This window comes from Sturnus vulgaris, chromosome 16, assembly GCF_052056855.1.
Source record: "Sturnus vulgaris isolate bStuVul1 chromosome 16, bStuVul1.hap1, whole genome shotgun sequence".
Taxonomy (NCBI): Eukaryota; Metazoa; Chordata; class Aves; order Passeriformes; family Sturnidae; genus Sturnus; species Sturnus vulgaris.
The window spans coordinates 7672373-7686844 of NC_142258.1; positions in this window are offsets into that span (position 1 = coordinate 7672373).

The following is a 14472-nucleotide window of genomic DNA, read 5'->3' on the forward strand; positions in this document are numbered from 1 at the left end:
TGCAGAAAACAGAAGGGAGGATTTTTATACGTGGAAAGAAAACAGCTCTGTAGGTTTAGTGAGATGAGGAAGAAAACAGCTAACCTGGCTGCAGAACGGGAGGAATGCCAAGCAGCAAGGCTTCCCCTGCCTGCAGTTATCACCCTCCCCAGCCACCACCTGACAGCAGCTACCAGGAACCAGCTGATGCCTACAGCAAACAGGAGCTCAGGACACAGCATCCTCCTTAGGAAAAGCACTACACAGCTGTGGTGTGTTAAACATTATGGTTGATGAAATCTTCATTTTATTGAAAGCAATGCCAAACTACCTCTGATTTAATGGAGCAAATATTTTTCCCATCCCACTGTCTCTCTGATCAGATCTCTGTTCCCTTTGTCACTCATTCTATTTTTCTGAAGCTCTTTCAAACATTTTCAGAGGAAATTAACTGATTTCATCTCTTCTAGTTTTAACATTTCTGTAATATAATTGTATTCTTTGTCCTAAAAGGGAACTCTGGCAGTATATTTTTCGAGTTTTCCATCTTGCACAGTTCATTTCTGTAGCAATCAATAAAGGTCACTCTATTTAAAAATGCACAGCCTGAGCAGAGTGCAGAAAAGACCACAGAACTGCTCAGTGTTGCCACAGCAATGCATGTATTTTTTTTTCAGCAGCAGATGGTAGGGCTGACATCTGCAAAAGCAAAGGGCACAGCTGGGTTACATCTCAGGTTATGGAAAGCAACATCATCTACTATGTGTCACCTGTTTTGACTGCATAATTCATTTTTCTCTGAGAACAAAGAGCTTCCCCATACATAGAAAATTACTCTGTGTTTCCTATTTAAAGTGATGCCTCTTACTCCAGTGGGGATAAAAAAATCAAGGGCCTATAATACTAATATGACATTCATAACAAAAGGTAAAGCTACCAGCCTCCAAGGTGTTTTCTACATTCTGGAATTAAAACCATTTTCATGACAGATGTTAACCTATGACAATAATCAGTATTTTAACAAAAAAGGAAGGCCATTTTCTGTGGGATTGTGTTTCAGTACTGCACTGTTTTATAAAGCAGTGGTGATGCTTACATTGAGGGTGTCAGCTGATGTGGTCTTGTCACGGCTGGAGCACTGTAGGGTAGTGAGAGCTGGGGAAAAGGGGTGCCCACATGTGCAGGGGACACCAGGAAAGCCCCAGCCCTGCTCCCCCTCCCCAGCTGGCTGCAGTCTTCCTACCCAAATGGAGAGGAAAGCAGCTTTTGGTCCTAAGGAAGGAGTTAGCAAGCAAACCCAAAGAAAGCACACAGCAAGTTTCCAAGCACAGAGCAGAAATTGGTGCATTTTAGATCACACTAATTGTATCTCTCTGGCTTAGCTGTCCAACACTGCTGAAAAGAGCCTTTTATAACTCTGTTATGATTCAGCCTGTGCCAAGTGCTTCCCAGCCTGGATTCCACCCCAGGTACTCTACTCCTGTGCATTATTTGGATGTACTGACCCAACATACAACATCACAGATAAGGAACTTCTGCAGGGAAGGACATTCCTGAATGCAGAGCAGACAGCTGATGCTGTCAGATGCTCTAATCTCAGTTGTGTGCATTCAGAGCAGCTGATAATGCAATTTGGTGTTTCCCTGGAAGCAGGCAGAGGGCATGCACTCTCAGAGGAAGAGATGGCATAGCTGCAAGAGCACCCCAAAGTTCAGTCCCACCCCCTTATTTGTCCTGTATTAAAGATACTCTGTGTGCTTTCTGTCAGGGACTTTTCTGCATGCTGGTGATAATGTTGCCTTGTTCAGAGGGGTCAGCAAGAACAGTACAGAGTATTTTCCAATTAAATGGTTGGAATTACCAAGCGGAGTCATTTTCTTAAAAAAAAAAAAAAAAAGGTTGCTTAACATTTCAGCAAAACAAGATGTCTTTGGCTTGATTCAGACTTGCATCTAAAAACAAAAAGGGCAAGAGTGCAAATGGCATCCTGTCCTTGGAGTGGGAAATAAACTCAAGTGAGGCTATGTCACTTCTGCAACTACCACCAGATCTTAACTCCTGATGTCAGAGCTCAGCACTGAGGTCTTCATAGCTCAGGCATTTTTGGTTTTTTGTCTGATGTATACACAGTCTCAGTGGAATGGCATTTCACAACTTAATGGACACTGCGGGGCTGTGCACAGCTTTTGAGAGGGTCCAGAAAATCCTACAAAATAGCAATGAGATTAGATGCAAACAGTAAGATACAAATACCTCACACTAAGGCAGTCCAATCGCTATCATGTTATTATTTATACATTGCTAATATAAATAACTATCAAGAGAGTAATACTTTACCATCAGACAATAGATCTCTATCCCCTGAATCTGAGATGCAGTTCACTTCATACCCAGCTCACAGAGGCTACTGCTGATTAGGAGAAATGACAATGAACAACAAAACAGGATTCTCAAGCATCACTCAGGCCTGGAGATGTCCTTGGCCTCTAGAAATTGGGAAAGATCTCCCCAGTCTTACTTGTCAAAACAAAACCTCTGCAACTATGGCTTTGAAACCTGGGCTAGGGCAGCCTGGGCATCCTTCTCAAGCAAAAATAAGATTGTAATCTCAAAAGAAATTTGGATCTCTAATAAAGGAGACACTTTAACTACCATTGGGAGCATCCAAAAGCTGACAGAGCTGTCTTTTAGTGGCCCAGTGACTTTGGAGCCAGCTCCAGGACTCCATCCTCTGCAGCTACAGACTAAAATCCCACATTCCTGGGGACAGATCCATGGAGCCACTGACACTGCAGGCATTTGAGGAATTGCAGAGTAGTCTCTAGCTGTTCTTCCTGTTTTCTCTGTCGGATGGAGAAACTTTTCCAAAGGAACTGAGACTGTGCAGTAAATGGATGAGGTCTTGCAGGGTGAGTAAGAGCAGGAAGCAAAAAACTGGCTGGCTGGATTAAATACCATTAGCAAATATAATTAAATAATAGCAATATGTATTTAAAAGCCTTGTTTTGTAGGGCTCCAGACCTCTCATTTTGTGGTCCTTCTAACAGGAACAATCAAAAGTACCTGTGGGGACCACAGAGGAGCTTCCTCAGCCTTGTCCTCACCCCGGTGGAATGCAGGAATGGGCTCCCATCTCCAGCGAATGCTGTAAGCTAAAGGTCATTTCCCAGCTGAAATCTGTGGGAGCTGCAACAGCTCCTGTTCTCTGCTTCTTCCTAAAATGTCCAATTAATTCTACCCAAGAAAAAAAGTCTGAAACAATTTCAGGTTTTTGCCTTCAAAACAGATTTGACTGTATTTGAGATGCCCATCATCCTTCCTCCTAATCTCCCTGTGAAAGGCAGCAAGGTGCTCCTGTCTCTGAAAGTGACATCATCATAATAAATGCATTTGCTGGAAGAAATTAAACAACAACAGGTGTCCTTCAGAGTCCTCAGTGACTGTGAAAGGAATTTACCTTTGTGAATAAACAGCAGTAGAAATTATTTTTCTGACAGCTTCTCATTATTAAAATTAGGACCCTGCTTAATCCTGCCAACGTCAGTGGGACCCAAGATGACCTGCTAAGTGCTGGTCACAAAAGTTAATGTTGCGTAAGGGAAATATTAATGGAAGCATCCCTTTAAAAAAAAAAAAAAAGTATAAAAAAATATTTTGGAGCCGTGTTTGTGGATGCTGAAGTCAATAGCAAAATCCCACAGTTTTCAGTGAAGCAATGAAGCAGAGCTGTTAGAGACTGCAACCAGGCCCCTGTGCAATAGCACAGCTTTAGGGACTTGCACTGGGGGGAAGGTTGTTCCTATACAGTCGGATGTGCTCCACCAAACAATGCCCAAAGCTGAAGCTGCACATCCACTTGGAGAAAATTCCTTATCTGTTCCACAGCCTTCCTTTCACCTTGACAGACCTTTTATCCCTTTGCCTGCAAAATAAGGATGTTGTGGTCATCTGTACTTCTAATACGCTTTTAAAGTTTAATACACTTGGAAAGTTTCTCCCTAGTGTTGTTAAATTACCCAGTTTGAGAAATAAGATGTCCCACAATGCCATAATTTTGAGTGAGACCTTAAATTCGAGCCCTGATCATTTAGCAGAAGGCATATACCACATATGCTTAATGAGGCTTACTGTGAGCAATGTTAAGGAAGATAGAGAAGCTTTTATGCTGACTTGCTTTCCTTTTCTTTTTCCCTGTATATTTTGTTGCTACTCAAAAGTTAAGGATTGATAGGAAAACCTGCAGCAGATTTGTCACAAGGTGAAAATATTGATTTTTGAAGAAGCTTGCCCACAATTTAAAAGTAAGTCAAAATTAAAATCAATAGGGATAAATTAGGACTTCTTCAGCTATATAAATGTTGCAAAACCAGAGCCGTTAATGCATGAAAATACTGTACATCAGGTAACAAAAATAAACTTACTTTTTACTTAAATTTTAAAAGGTGGAGTAAAACGTCCATTACCTGCCAGTCTAAATCTTGAACAGTAGAGTAGGTAATTTTTTGAGAGCTAATATTTTCCAGATACACTATTTTTATACAGCACCAAGAGTCCTGTCAGTGCTTGTTATCCTCCTGCTCAGGTCATGCTCAGCCTGAGACTGCACAGCTGCTCCCTGGTGAAGATGCTCTTACCCAGGAGTGCAGAGAAACACCAGTTGGGCAAATTTTATAACCCTTTTTGTGGCCACCTCCAAAGGTTTCCCCCTGTTTGTTAAGCCCTTGTCTCAAACTCCAGAGCCCTGTCCCACATCAATGAGCTTCTCACCCTGAGCTGTTCACCAACGGGAATTAGTGAAGGGATAACCCTGTTCTGAGCCCTTCTGCTAAATTAGATGCCACCATTAGGATGATATCTTTAATTACTTTTTCACTCCAGGGGGCATGAGACATTGTCCTTCAATAACTTCTCTGCTACTCCTGGACCCCTATTACTCCTGTTCCCATCCTGCTGTCTCCCTTTTGTTTCTCAGTGATTATAGCAAGTTTTAGCATAGCCCATTGCTTGATCAAGTTGTCCTCCTGCATCTCTCCAATTGTTTTAACCTAGTGAGGTCTGGCTGAATTAGGTTAGAGATCATAGAAGAGTGGGATTTCCCATGGAGCAGCAGATGTGGCCACTCCTCCGACCTTAGCTCATCTTCCTGGAGATTTTGGCCTGGTAATTTTCAATGTCTCCTTGTCTCAGATCACTAAACAAGGGTAGCACTGCCTCTCCAGCACTTTCTGGCACCAGTATGAATTATATGAGTATGAAATTCTCAGGGTCCTAAAGAAACAGTCTGGATTGTTGGGAATATCCTGTGACTGACCAGAAAAAGGGTCAGCCCCACAGGTGGACTGAGAGCTCAGGTGTGGTGGGAGTTTGCAGGAAGAGATGAGACAAAAAAAATCATTTTCCAGCAAGTGCTGCCTGTCTTACCAACAGCTTTACATTCAGCCAGAACTGTCCTGTGAGAGGTCAGCAGCTATTCCCCTTGAGCCTGAGAATAGATTGTTTAAATACTTGTGATGGGCTTTCAGACCATACATTTTTGCTGCAGTTATGCTATTCATGAGAAGTGGCTCAAAGGAGACTTTTCAATTGCTTATGTGGGAGGAAGCATTTGGCAACCAGACAGAGAAAACCAGATTTTTTTAGGAGATGCCTTATCCCCAAAGTACAATTGTTTTGTCACACATTTCTTTCAGTCTCTCAAGGTTGAAAAGTTTTTGGCAGCAATAACTGTGGAGCTTGAAAAGACAGGGTTTCCATCCCATTGTGTTAGATGGCCCTAATGAGACAGATCCTTGGTGTCTGTAAGTAAGTCCAGCTCCATTTACAACGGGACAAGACTGATTTATACTGCAGAAGACAAAACCCAATATGTTTTGAACTTGGAGGCTACAATTATAACTCTGAACACAATTTTATGGCTCAAACCTTTACTCTGCTTCAGTACTGTGTATGATGCCACTTCCATGACCTGTGGTAATGGAAATTATACCATTACAGTAGTTTTGGTTGGCTTTTATTTTCTCTGCCTATTTTTTTTTTCTAAGTAGCTGTATAATTGCATGTAAATAGATTTCTTTTACAGCTCAGGATATAAAATGGCTTCTTAATGATATTTTCATTGCATTTGCTCTAGTAGATGATTAGACCTGAGAAAGGGAAACCTTGTTTACTACACTTTCTTGACTAGAGGCTGGTGAGTGTCCTGGTGCCAAACTGCAGAGGTGTTAACACACAGGGAGGGATGCAGGGTCATGCTGCACAGCTTCAGTCATCCTGCTGTAGTTCCTGGTAATATAGCTCAGGAAAACTGGGCTCTAGGGCCTATTCTCTTTATTTAAGAGGGCAACCCATTCTCATGGCTTTTCCTTGCTAGAAAGGGCATAATCAGGCCCTGAGTGTTAAGCAGAAATAAATCTATTCTTCGTATTTGTAAAATCCAACAGTGTTTAAGCTCTCTGAAGAGTCATTAAGTGCACTTTACACAAAATTTAACTAATTTCTTTATAAAATTCTCCATACAGAGCTTCCCAAAATATTTACTGGTGCAGTAAACCATTACAGGGATTGTTTTAAGTCATTTGCCTCCAGACAAAACAGATGTTTTAGAGCATTTTGATTTCTGCTGTCTAATAAATGAAGTGCTACAATTCTAAACTTAGTATCTGTCATCACCATTATTTTCCTTACTCTATATCTTTCCTAGAGGTTCATCATGACACAAAAAGATAAATTGTTGTAATATTTTCTGCGCATAGGGCAACATTTATTTTTCCCTCCAAGTTTGTCTTTCAAGATGACTTACTGTAAGTTGCCTTTTTTATTTTCCAAGTATATTTAGTTTATAAAAGCTTGACCTCTGATTAGAGCCTAATTCACTGGAGCTTAGAAATGTTCTGTAATAACTGAGAATTGTGGATTTTTGGACAGAATCCCACTGATCTGAATGAACCTTGTCTTTGAAGAGCCTAACACACTTGACATTTCTTCATTTATTTAAAACATTGATGCTTTTAGATTTGAGCTATTTTGTAGTTTTTCCAATACTTGTGATTATTCTAAAAGAAAATTTGCCAATGTCTTAAACTGTTGTATAAACACTCCTCACCTTCACCAAAGATATTTTAATTGATGCAATTAAGAATTTTATGGCAGCTCTTTCCAGACTGGACACTTGGGCAGCTCATCATTATTTTGCAATTGACCAAAGCAGTTAAGTTTATGATACCCACTTGCTGAGTCTGAGGTTTGTAGCAGAAGTCCCTGTAGCCTCTGAGTCTGTGTCCTTTGTATGACACCAATGCTGGGACACAGCCTCATGGCTCCTCTGGGAAGGACCCCAGTTGTTATCCTTCATCCCTCATTTCCCTCCATCCCTTCCTTGCCACTGCCAGCACCAGCTCTGCCAGTGTTAAAAGCCACTTCAGCAGGGATCACCAACCTCTGCCAGTGCCACGACACAGGAGGTCTCTTTGACCTTAAATAGGATCAGAGAAACCAACTGTAAAAAAGTCCATTCCATGATCTTATTTGCTCAGTCTTGCCATCTAAACTCCAGCAAAAATGAATGCTTTACCTCAGACATGGTTCCCTTGTCTCTCTATAAAAACCTATGGCCGTGGAGCTGTTTAACCATTCTAGCTGCACTCATTCATTCATTCATTCATCCATCACACATTATGTCACTTATCTCTTGGCTTCCTGCAGCATTACAACTTTAAGACTCATATTGTATGGGCTGTAAATACATTTGATGCACCTTCCCTGCTGTTGAAAATAAAACTGAGAGCTTGGAAATGGGAGAACGCTAAGTCCAGGCGTGCTTTATACAAATGATATCATACCATACCAATGACACTTGGGGAAAAAATGTGCAAAAATTAACTGAGTTTCAGTGTGTATCTGATAGCTACATAGAATTTAAGAGCCTTCCTTTACAGGGAATCACATATCTCAAAACATTAGTTAAAAAAGGCAGTATATTTTACATTCTTAAAACCTAATTTATATCTAGTGCAATCTATTTATATCATCCTGCACTAGAAGTTCTCACTTGAGGATTTAAGACTCTGTGCTCAGTTCATCAAAAGCCTCCTGGTTACCCAGTTTCCCAGCCTGATGGGGGTTACTCCAGGCTTTTTGCAGTCTCACCTGTGCCTTGCAAAGTACTTCATAAAAATATGTGAATCCTGCTTCCTGATCCATTGCCTCCTCCAATACCATCTTCAAGGGGTTTTATTTACAATGAGGATTAGTGTCTAGAAGAACCATGAATGATATCTATTGAAACCATGAAGACATGGTCATCTGCATCAATGCTTCCTGAAGGAACCTGAGTCTTCATTTTGCATAGGAGTGATACAACAATTGTACCATGATCAGAAACGTACCTTGATCAACAATAAACTGTAAGACATCTTTAAGCACAGAAATTAATTACCAAATCAGAGCCATTCTTGACCTTTCTCTTCAGCCATTTGTATTTCCAAAAAGTCTCAGCTCTTAGATGCTGCCAGAGAACATGCCAAAAATGTTCTCACTCCATAACAGGCTGTAGTCCTAAAACTGAAGCTAGAAATCATTCTTTATTACCAGTTTCAGAGCAGCCACATCATAACTTTACAACTTCAACAGAATTGAACCCTTCTCAATGAAATGTCCCAGTGTTCACCTGTAAGAGTGTCAGCTCTCCCAACAATCTTTTAATTCAAAATAGACTGTCTGTCTATATTCTGGGATTAGATTGACTTCACTCATCAACAATATCAATGCATAATGATCACTTATGGAGCCAATTTTCCAAAAAGTGACTTGACACAAATGGAGCCAATGTTTGTGTGCCTCAGTATCTGGTATGTGCTCAGCTGCACTGGAAGTGGGCTTGAAATAAATGTGGGGAGGAGATGGCAAGAGCACCAGAGACTGAGTCATGCAAGCCCTAATGGTGTTTGCATAAAATCTGCCTGATTGGCTCCCTAATGACGTGCACCTCGAGTTGCCACTGCTTGTACCTGCTCCTGCACTCCAATCAGAACATGAAACCTCTGCACCCACATTTAGATGCATTTCGACTGGACCTCTAGGAAAAGATAGACACAACTTATTAAAAATATGAATCTCCTGTGGAACTGCCCAAGTTAAAAGGAATATAGGGATGTTCACCCCTGCTTTGTGAGTCACAGCACCATCAGTTAGGTTGGGTCTTGTAGTTTTTCCTTAACCAGAGGTCTCTGAATAGTGCAGGCACAGCCTCCTCTGTGGATCAAAGACATGACCTGGAAAGCCTGGTGTGTTCAGTGCACTGGCTATACCCTTACTTTACAACACCTGAGAGTTGTTCTTCCCCCTGCCTCCATGTCAATATCTTCAAGGAGACTAAATAAGAAATGTAGACAAAAAAAAATTTCTCCAAAGCTGAATTTGGAGGATTTCATCTGCAGTGTTTGGCTCTCAGTGGTTGAGATAATAGAAAAGAAAAAAATTATACCAGAGCCAAGGTCTAACTTATCTCTAGGACAGAGGAACACTGTCCTTTATTTATTTGGCCTTTTTATTGCAGTGCTATAATGAATAGAAGGAAATACATACAGCAGAAATTAGCTTGAGTTTCTGTAGTTTCTTTTATTTTATTCAAGACTTTATTAAGCTCTCTGCTTTCTAAATATGCTGTGGTATCTTCTTGTTTCTAGTTTCGTATAATTTAAAAAATCCCTTCCACTGTCAGTCCTAGAAACAGAGGAAAAGTGTCTCAGCAGAATGCCAAGAAAAATATGCAGTGTAGTATTTGAAGACAAGAATGTACCTTGATATGAACAGCTGGGAATAGCCTCAAGTTATGTGATAGGTTAATGCATGCAAATAACAAACTCACTGTCATTTTCTTTTTCTCCCTTTCCTCCTCTCACTGAAAATTCATTAGCATGGGGATTGCTGGAAAAGTCAACACTCTCCCCAAGAAAGGGAAAATGGAGGTGCCAGGATTAGCCAGTTTCTATTATTTCTGCTTGATTAAGTAGATTAAGGGTTGACAATCATGCAGGGCACCACAACAGGGCTCCATTTTTTTCTATTCCTGCAGCTAAGAGCTGACATTTACAGTCTGTTGAAGTACAGGGGACAGTTCCCATCTCTGTAAACTGGCACATCACAATGACTGCACTGAAAAGAATTGGTTTATACAACTGGAGCACTGGCTATGAAAGTCAGGGTAGGTGCTTGTCAGAATCCCCACCTTTTATTTCCAAACACTGGGGTAGTGATGACTGATCTTGTCATCTTCTCATCAGCACCAGACAGCTTTGTGTAAAGTGTATGCTTTCATTTTTTTGCTCCTCATGTTTTTCTAGCTTTGAAAGTCTCCCTTAGGGCCAGCAATTTATCATCAAGGCTACCAAATCTCTTTGAAGAGTAGCAGCACTCTTGCTCAGGATTTAGGATTCCACCAGGTCAGTCAGCCTTCAGTTTAAGAAGCTTAATAGAACAAATATTAGTTATTAATGAGTTTTACCCCTGAGAGCTCCACTGCAAATATGATACAAGTGCCTGGATGGATCATTATCAGGCATCTTCATTTTAACACTGAAAACTACTGCTAGAGTGGAAACAGAAAAAAGAATATGCAGGACAACATTCCTCACTTTCAGTAATGTTATTTACCAGTCCATTATGACACCAAAACATCATCCAGATGTTATTGCAGCCCTTTCAGATCTCTATACATATGTCTCAAAGCAGAGAATCTCAGGCTGAATATGTAACAGCAATTACAAGAGACATCTGCAGCACTCCTTATTCAATTTGAAAATTCTTCAGCTATTCTGTCTTGGGTTTCTTCATGTTCTTTAAACACGATTTGGCAAAATAATTACAATCAGAGATCAGAACAACACTCTGTTGGGGTGCACTGTCTTTTATTTCTTTGAAAGTATATATTGCTTCATTGGATTTTATTTGTGTGTTAGTGTTTGCAGTGTTCATTCAAATTTTGTACATCATGCCTTAGTATTAATCTTTATTTCATCTGTCCTTGTTCAGGAATCCCAGAGTCAAAGGATTTCCAAATCTCAGCAGCACAGTGTCCTCGTGCCTGTCATATGTATCACACAGAAAACCTGAGAAGCACAAAATCCTCCTCCAGGGTCAAAGCTGATGGTGAAGTTGCTGCTCCCTTCTGCTCCTCACTAGGGCTTTTCTCAGGAGACAGGGACTCCTTCAATACATATTCAAACTCACTTTGTGGAGCTGGATCTCCAACATACTCCCAGAACACTATCAAAGCAATCCTTGGGGTCTGTAAAGACACAGAGCCATGCACAGGCCCTCCTGTGAATCCAGGAGACAGCTGTGACATCCCACAGCCCGCAGGGAACAGCTGGCACTGCTGAAGGGATGCTCCCCTTGTGCTGGACTTGCAAAGCCAAGTGAAACCCTCTGAGAGTAACAGCCCAAACACAGCCCCCCCGGCCCAGCTGTGCACACTGTGTTACTCAATACCATTGACACAGTTTGCTGAGGTAAAAGCAGTTATGCAGCAACAGGCTAGAGAGAAGGCAGGCGAGTTCAGGACATGGGGAAATTCCCTGGATCTGGCATCAGTACTGAAGGTAACATGAAAAACACAAATTCCTCTTCCTTCCACAGACTACTGCACAGTCTGTTCAATATTCCAAAACAGGTTACAAACTTTTCATCACACCAAGATTTTAGTTGACAACAAAAAATATTCCTGAACAAGGTAAAGCCAGACCTATCTGCCTTAGATGGATGCTGGGAAGAATCTAAATGCAGAAAATCACAACACAGGCTATGATTAGATGCAGACTTCTACACCTGAATTCATTCTGACCAAGGATTTCAGAGCCATGAGGTAACACTGAGAAGGGGCTTAACCACAATTTAACTTAAAATGAGCCAAGAGAGGTGAGTAGGTTATGCTGCCTTCCATTCTTTCCACTAAAACAAACCAAGTGCAGTGCCTGCCTTGATGCTGATAGAGGGATCTTTGAGCAGCCAGCTCTATGAAGACACACATATTAAAGAACAGGGCCCTCAGCTAGGAAATATCCTAAAATATCCTAAAAGACTCATAGTGTACATTTTAAAAATAGTATTATTCTCCCCCCACTCCAGTCTCTTCATTAGTGTCTACCTGTGACTCTTGCTACCCAGGTCTCAGCTTCACAGATATGCCAGGCTGGGTTTGTCCTCCCTGACATTTTCCCTTTGGAACCTTGGCATTTGACATTTTAGAGGACTGAAAACAGAATTATACAGAATAACAACCTGGTCTCAATGCAACAGTGGAAATAACATAGAACAAGGGACCATGGCTGCTGTAACCAGTCTAAGTGAATGCTGGTCTTTCCAGCAGTCATCCAACCACCTGTGCACTTCAGTCTGGGCTCTGCATGAGTTTTGGTTACATCCTCAGCTATGGCAGTTTCTAGATACTCTTGTTCCCTTTTCCCCTGTCACCTACTCACATTTGCAGGTACAAGCACAAGAACAAAATAAGGCTTAGTCAGAGCAAAGCCTTCCAGAGAAAAAAACTCTCTCACTGCTGAACTGAGGTAGTGCCTGTTCAGCCTTCAGCATAATCTGCAAACAGTGCAGTTGGCATCATAAAAAGAGCCTGGTAGCAATTCTACAAGAAAAACATGCAGTATTAGAGAAGACTCCACAAGCTTTATAAAGTCTCTAGAAGCTTACAGTCTAACACAAATACATCCCTGACACATCATTCTTGATGTTCAATGATCAAAATGTTGTCTTTGGGATAGACCTTGGAGGATAATAAAAGCTGGAAGGAAATCACTGCCCACCCAAATATTTCCAAAAGCAGTTTGTTGGTTTTAAAAGCAGCAGTAGGTATTTTCAGGGGCTTTTGGTGAGTCTGTGGTACTGTATGTGGGACCATTGTGCTGTAAATCACAGACTAAGATTAACGAATTAACTAATACAGAATGAGATTAGCTAACATATACTTTCTTTACAAGCCTAGGGCCATAGAGACATGCAGTGTTTCTATGGTCTGATGTCCTGCAAACATCACAGTCTCTAGGAATTTACATGTCCATAAACATGTAGAATAATTGCTTTGTAGCCAGAATCTCTAATTTAAAAATTATTTCTTCTCCTCTTTTCATCATTCATTTTATTAGGACACACAGTGCTTCTTGTCTCAGCAGACAAAGATTTGGACTCACCATAGATGACCTTCTGGAAGTGACAGCTTCTCTACCTGTCGTACAGGTGGTAGGAACTGGGGAGCCAGAAGGCAGCACTTCTCATTCAAAGGAGAGTCTTATCATACTTATATTAAACCATCTTAATAGCACCTAATGGGGGGAGTAGAGAGAGCAGATATTCTCCCCAGCTGAGCTGAGCCTGATTGCAGTGTGACCACCTGTAATGTGGTACACACAACTGGTGTGACTTGGCTCCTAGGACAAGCAAGAACATGTCTTTATGCTGTGCAGTCGTTTGGACCATAATGACAAGTGAATGACATTATCTGGTGCTGATCACACTTTCTTCAAGACAAATCTGAGCCCTCAAATGAACATTAGGCTAATTTGATACTCATTGATTGAGGATGAGGCTAGAGACAGCCATCTAGTTTCTCTGTGCTCCATTTGCAAAATGGATATGATATTACTTCAGGGGTGATATAAGGACAAGTGAATTGCAATTTGCAAAGGTCTTCATAACTGTTACTGATGGGAATAGGATGGGGATAACTCTGATACAGCTGTGACCCTGACCAGGACAGCTTTCCCTACAACAGCACATCCAGTGCTCTGTGCCCAGGGTATGGGTCCTAAACAGATTTATTGATTTATTTATTTAAAACGGTTCTTTATGCATGATTCTCACTGTGTCAATACTGTATATACAGCTATGCCTGAGAATACAGATATAGATACCTCCAAAAACCAGACACCTTTGTTGAACAGCACAAAGTGATCTTGAATTTGATCTCTGTTGCTACCTTAATCCACCAAATCATCACAGTTCACTGCATTGCACACTGGGGTTCTCCATCTAGATAGATTTTCTGCTTAAAATTAGACTCTATTCCTAGCAGGTTTTAGAAGAATGGATTAATATTTTCAGGTTGGTTAACTCATTCTCATGAAGATTTGATTACAAAATTTACCTCCTGATCTCCTGAAATAATATTTAGCTTCCAACTAACATCAGCCATCCAACAAAAAAGGTAAATAAATCAAGACATAGACACATAAACATACCTATAAATCTCTGTTATGAAAATCTCTGTTATTAGAACAGTGCTAGCCTACAGCTACAGAGTATTTTCATAGCACGTGAAGACCCTTAACTTACACTTAGATCTCCAAAGAATAAATCAAGAATTAATTCCTACAAACAACTGGGCAACTCTAATGCAGGGATTATTTCAGTGACTCCAGAGGATCTGTCTGTCCTGAGCTGCACCAGCTGATGCATCAGCTCACTGCATTTAACTGTGTCTGTGAA